We start from the raw sequence: 6224 nt of genomic DNA, 5'->3' as shown, positions 1-6224 counted from the left end.
TAATAGATGGAAAAGACCATTTACAGCCAATACAGGCATTTTATCATAGGAAATTCAACAGAGTCCAGAGAATTGTCCTAGACTGGTTTGGTTACGGTCGAGCGAAAAAGCTAGGACTAGTTCGCAAAAGTAGGTTTTTAACATTTTCGTTAATAACTAGATCTATCAAACGATATGCATATTGTGTGGATGTGTGCTTCACCATGTGATTAGAAAAATAGGCTCCTCCCAAAACGTTCATTTTGCGCCTCTTGACCCTAACCAGTGACATAATAGACCCTTTTACAGCCCACGTGATCAAATAGTTGCGCGCGCATTTTGGCAACGGAAGTGGTGTTGTTTCCCACTGGCTCTAAGTGTTAGCAACTATTTTTTACAGTCTACGGGTTAGCAACTCCGAAAGTTTATCAAAACCCAGCATCAAAATGTCTGGGTATTGCGTTTACGGTTGCACTAATCGATATTCCACCGAGGGACTTAAGTTTTATAGGATTCCGAAAGGATCACGGCCGTTTCAGAAGAACCGGCGGCGCCTGTGGCTGCAGGCGATTAAACGTGTTGATTGGAGCGAGGACATAATAAAAAATGCTCGCGTCTGCAGCGCCCACTTTATATCAGGTAAGTTTATCTATGTACTCTTGAGTTTAATGGAAAGCATGGTTTACATTATTGATTGTCTGTAGCCTACGGTGTAGTTTATCAATGCAGCAGAAGTTTGATGACCACATGCAGCTAGTTTCATAAGCTGGTGTTGGATTTGGCTAGTAAACAAACTGTGTGTGTGTTATTTGCAGATTAAGCATTATTGGACTCTAGTAATCCTCGTTTACATTAGTGATTGTCTGTACGATGTAGAATAATATTCAAATGCAGGTAAAGTTTGATAAACTGGCGGTAGATTTGGCTAGTAAAAAAACGTGTGTGTGTTTTATTTGAAGGTGAGGCGTCATTGGACTCTAGTAGTCCTGATTTTGTGCCTTCTGTGTTTGTGTACACAAAACCGAGCCAGAACCCCGGAGCAAAGTTGGAGAGGTAAGAATATTTAATTTCCCCCTCTGTTCTATTTAGTGTGTTTTTCTCTCTTGCATAACTGTACATTTCTGCTGTTTTTATTGTAGGTACCATAGGAAAAGGAGGAGAGATGATAGACCTATAACGGCAGCAAATATATGTGTTCCTTCTAAAACTCTGAAACAAGAATGCAGCATGGATCATTGTCCAAGTATGAATATATTTAATCTTAACTGATTGATTGTCAGGGTGTGTGTGTGCTCCTGCCAGGCATACTGCTCTAATTGCATATCTGTATACGAGTACACAGGCCCCTGGATGAGTCAAATGCAGACAAAAAATCTCGCCCTGTGATCAATAAAGTATCTTCTCTTTTATCATGGAAAAGTTTTGAAAAATCATTGCTAAAATGTGTGAGAACCCCCAATTGTGAAATTATCTGCATTGGTTGCAGCACATGCTAATTTTTCACTTTTCTTTATTAAAGCTGAAGATGACATCCCAGTTACAAAGAGGGAATATGATGACCTGAACCGGAGACACAGTCAGCTTCAGGAGGACTATGTACACCTGGGTCAGAAGTTTGAGGCACTACAAGCAGAAAATGTAAAGCTGAAAGAGGAGCTGCAGAAATCTACATTTTCCTACACAACTGTTAAGTGCAACATTGGACAATTGTTTTTTCTCACCGGACTGACCTCCGTGCTCTTTGAGTGGCTAGTTACAAAAATAGCAGGCAGCTTAGAAAGAATTATCCAAAAACTTACACAAGAAGACCACCTGTTGGTTATATTGATGAAATTAAGGTTGGGTCTATGTAATACTGACTTGGCATATAGATTTAAAGTATCGAAAACCACGATTTCAAATATTTTGCGTAGCTGGGTCCCTGGTATGGCCTTGGTCCTTAAGCCACTCATTAAATGGCCAAGTAAGGGCGCAATACTTAAAAATATGCCAAAAACATTCAAGCGGAACTTTAAAAACTGCCGGTGCATAATAGACTGCACAGAAATTTTCATAGCTAGACCCAGTAATCTGACTGCCAGGGCCCAGACATGGTCAAATTATAAACACAACAACACAATTAAATATTTAATCGCCATTACTCCAGCTGCATTACGCACAGCAGCATTACACACAGCTGGTGCGATTTCATTTCTATCTCCTGGGTGGGGTGGACGGGTTTCAGACAAGCAGATCACAAAAGAGTCAGGTTTCTTAGAACTTTTGGAGCCTAGGGATGAGGTTTTAGCCGACAGGGGATTTCTCATCAGAGACGAGCTTGCAGCTTATGGTGCAACCCTTCGTATGCCTCATTTCACAAAAGGAAAAAAGCAGCTTTCTGCACAGGAAGTTGACACATCTAGACAACTTTCTCGTGTGAGAATCCATGTGGAGCGAGTTATTGGTCGGTGGAAAAACTTTAAGATTTTGCAAACCGTTATTCCAGTGTCGCAGGTTAACATGCTAGACGATGTTGTGACTGTATGTGGTGCCCTCACAAACCTCTGTAAGAGTGTTGTTTCCAAATGAGTAACACATTACCATGTATTAGTTTTTAACGTGATTTACATTTGTAAAACCTATTTACTGTACATGAAACATAATGCATTATAATAAACCTCCCAACATTGGCTGCCACTGGTGTGTATAATGTACTTCCCCAAGATTATCTCAACAATTCACAGTGCTTTTCAATTTAATTTTTAATAGTTATTAGTAGTTTAATTGCAATGTATGCAAGCAACATAGTTCCTATTAAAGTACTATAGCATTACAAAATAAAACTTTAAACAGAAGTGTGTCAACACACAGCAATCAATAACAACATAAAATGTAAGGAAAAGGATAAATGTGAAGAATAAGAATAAATGTAGGAAAGAATGATGGAAAAGAATGAATGTAGGGAAAAAATTAAGGAAAACAATAAATGTAGGTCTGGGTAATATGGACCAGATTCATAACACAATACAAAACATTTCCCAGTCCTAAATTTAATCATTCAAACATCAGCTCTCAGACATTCCCTACATAACCATGTTGCTGGCTTCCTTTTTATGTGTGCACAGGTGTAGTGAACGTGGTTTCTGCATTTGAAACAGATGATCATTTTTCCAAAATCTGTCCTTTCACAGTATTTGCAGGCTCTCTGTGATACCAAGACAGGGTCATGTCTTCTTGTCAGTAGTTCAGGCAACACACTCGAGATAAAGAAGTCTTGTGCTTTTGGCAAAGCCTCCTTCAAAAACTCTTCATTTCTTAGGATACGTTGCACAATTAACTCCTCTTTGGACCACAGCACAAAGTCACAATATTTAACATCACACACAAACATGTGAAGTTGACATTGATAGTAGTATGTGTGTGAATGCTTCAATGCGAATGACTTGTCCAGACAAAACTGCTCATCTTTTGTACATCCTTGAAGGCTATCGCTGTATTTGTATGGACACTTGATCTCTACCACCCCTTTGCCACAGCAGGTACATCTTGCTATCCCATCTGGTGATGATCCAAGGTGTGGCTCAGAAGTTTTCACTACTAAGCCACATGACCTGAAGCTGAAATCTGGATGGCTTTGGGACATATATGCAGTGTAGGCTTGTCTTGCCGTTTCCTCCATGTTCTTACCCCAGAGCACAGATGGGACATTTAATTCTGTTCTTTTATACTGCATTATATCGTTTAGGTATGTTTTGCTGATCTTGTCAGTTGTGGTCGATTGGTGTAATTTAGTGCTTGTGATTCGACCAGCCCTATAGGTGTACCAGTCCTTTGACTTTGACTGTTGCCGTGTCACAATTTCCAGTTTCTCACATTGATGAGGTTGTAGTGTAGTTTTAAGTCTGTGAAATGTATCCTCACATTTCACCCGCATTTCCTGTGGTGAGAGTTCCCGGAGTGTTACATCAAATAATGCAGTCAATGGCTCAGGTAAGTCAGGATGCTCCTCTGAATCAGTGTCAGATGATGCGGTGTCTGTGTCACTATTTTCCAGGCTTGTCAGCACTGCAGCACAGGGGTCCACAACCTGCAGTTTCCGGATTTCATCATCTGTCAAGACTGATAATAGAGCAACAAAAAGACACAGTTACTGTGCTGCATAATGTTCACATCAGAGCTTTAAACACACAGGTGTACAATATACAACAAATAAATGTAATTTCTAAAAAAAAAAAAGTAACCTGAAGACAAACGCAGACCTATTCAAACTAACAAATTATAGTGATAAAAGTTAAACTGTGTCTGTAGGCATTTTCATCTCTGGATCACCAAGTTACACCTTTCTCATGCTACATTATGGTGTCAAAACACTATTGCAATAGGAAGCTTATCTAGGCTGTCAACTATTACATGCCTCTGGGTGTGATACTATTTTTCCTAGCAGATGTTAAAGGTGCTTGGAGCTGCCTGTCTAGCCTCTTTGGTTTTTGGAAGCTGATTTCCCTCAATGGAGCTGGTCTGACTTCTTTCCTGCTGATGCCTTTCCACATGCACACTCCAGATGTAACTGCTGCTTTCTCAGTCCTTCCCATCCTAACATAGAGCTCAACTTTGAATAATATTGCAGCTGCATGACTGCAGCATGACCCAAGCCTGAAATTTCACAAAAACATAATAAACTTACTGGCTGATCAATAATGTTATGAACAGGGTTTGAAAGTAACATTTGCTTTCAGCCAAATTTCGTCTCTGACTATGAAGTAAGTAAACATCTGACTTACTATGCGTGTATACGACCTAAGCATAAACAGGTTTTGAATGTAACTGAATGATATTGGCTGGCTGCTGACATTTTGAACACTGTTGGCACCAAGGTTATTATAGTTTTGCATTTTTCATTAGTTTTTATTTTTATTTTTTTTGTTTTCAAATTCAGTTTAGTTTTAATTAGTTTTTAAAGTGGGTTTGCTAGTTTAGTTTAGTTTTTATTTTTTGAAAATGCTTAGTTTTAGTTTAGTTTTTATTCGTTTTAGTGTTAGTTTTAGTCTTTTTTTGTAATTTTGGTTATTTGTCAGGGGCAAGATTCAAGAAAAAAGTATTGTGTAATAATAACTCAACAAAAACATCATACAATTTAAGAAATATGTATTCAACAATAACACCAGTAGCTACATAAAATGTACATATGTGACCCTGGATGATAAAACCAGTCATATGGGTCATTTTTTTTAAAATTGAGATTTATACATCACATGAAATCTGAAAGCTTTCCATTGATGTATGGTTTGTTAGGATAGGACAATATTTGGCTGAGATGCAACTATTTGAAAATCTGGAATCTGAGGGTGCAAAAAATCTAAACATTGAGAAAATCGCCTTTAAAGGGTAACTAAACCCCTGGTCAAAGCCTGACTCCACCCACTGGCAATATTTGAAAAATGCTGGAAAAGTGGGCAGAGCCCAGCGGAGATAGAGGCGACGAACCGAGGGCGGGGCTGAGCGGGGGGGCGTGCACCTGAGACCCGCAGTGACAGCTGCTGTCAAACTAGCTAAAATGGAGTGATGCAAGTAGCTCTGCAACAGAGCGGTCATTTGAAGTCGAGAACTTTTCTCCCCCACCTTCACCTGAAGTGGAGGAGGGTGAATTGTCTATGGACACCAGCTCAAACTGCGGTCTTAACTCCCGCATCGCGATCGGCATCCGATTATTCTTATATTCAGTCATTTTGAGGTAATTTTTTCCAGGATTATTATTACTATTACGTTCATTATATTTTGCTGCTATGTGAAAAAAATAATCAGCAAATCGCGCCGGCGCGTTTGTCGACACCAGGGGATTAATTAACTTTAGCCTAATAAGAAGGAACATAAATTGTGATTAAAAATATATGCTCACTCACATCATGACGCCGCTGCGGTGGTGGAGTTCATGCAGGAAGAGCAGCGTTTGGCAGTGCGAGCTGTGTGGAGAAGCCCATTTCCACCTCCATTGCGTTGGAGAAGCAATCCCACGTAAAATGCAGGTTGCACACTGGAGCGATAGCCGAGATTAACTACCTAGGCTACATGAAATAATCTAAATAACTATATAAATGCTATGCTAACTATATGCTAATATATATATATATATATATATCCGTTTTCAATACTCCTAATTCCAACTCCTGACTCGCTACAGTAGTTTTGACGGAAACAGATGCTTTTATACCAGGGGCTGCCAAGAGCGTGGTGAGCTCGCACCAAGGGCGTGACAGATTGACGTCAGA

At 39.5% G+C, this 6224-nt stretch overlaps 1 long non-coding RNA gene across 1 annotated transcript; it reads left to right on the top strand.

The window, feature by feature from the left end:
* The first annotated feature begins 500 nt into the window (after nt 1-500).
* Nucleotides 501-2119, top strand: LOC143749466 (uncharacterized). Its single transcript, XR_013206986.1, has 4 exons — nt 501-618; nt 939-1032; nt 1119-1222; nt 1499-2119. It is a non-coding gene; the product is annotated as an uncharacterized LOC143749466 (long non-coding RNA).
* Nucleotides 2120-6224: the final 4105 nt, after the last annotated feature.

Source organism: Siphateles boraxobius, unplaced genomic scaffold, assembly GCF_051911475.1.
Source record: "Siphateles boraxobius isolate OS27281-9 unplaced genomic scaffold, OSU_SipBor_1 25, whole genome shotgun sequence".
Lineage (NCBI taxonomy): Eukaryota > Metazoa > Chordata > Actinopteri > Cypriniformes > Leuciscidae > Siphateles > Siphateles boraxobius.
This window is presented reverse-complemented; position numbering and strand designations above follow the sequence as displayed.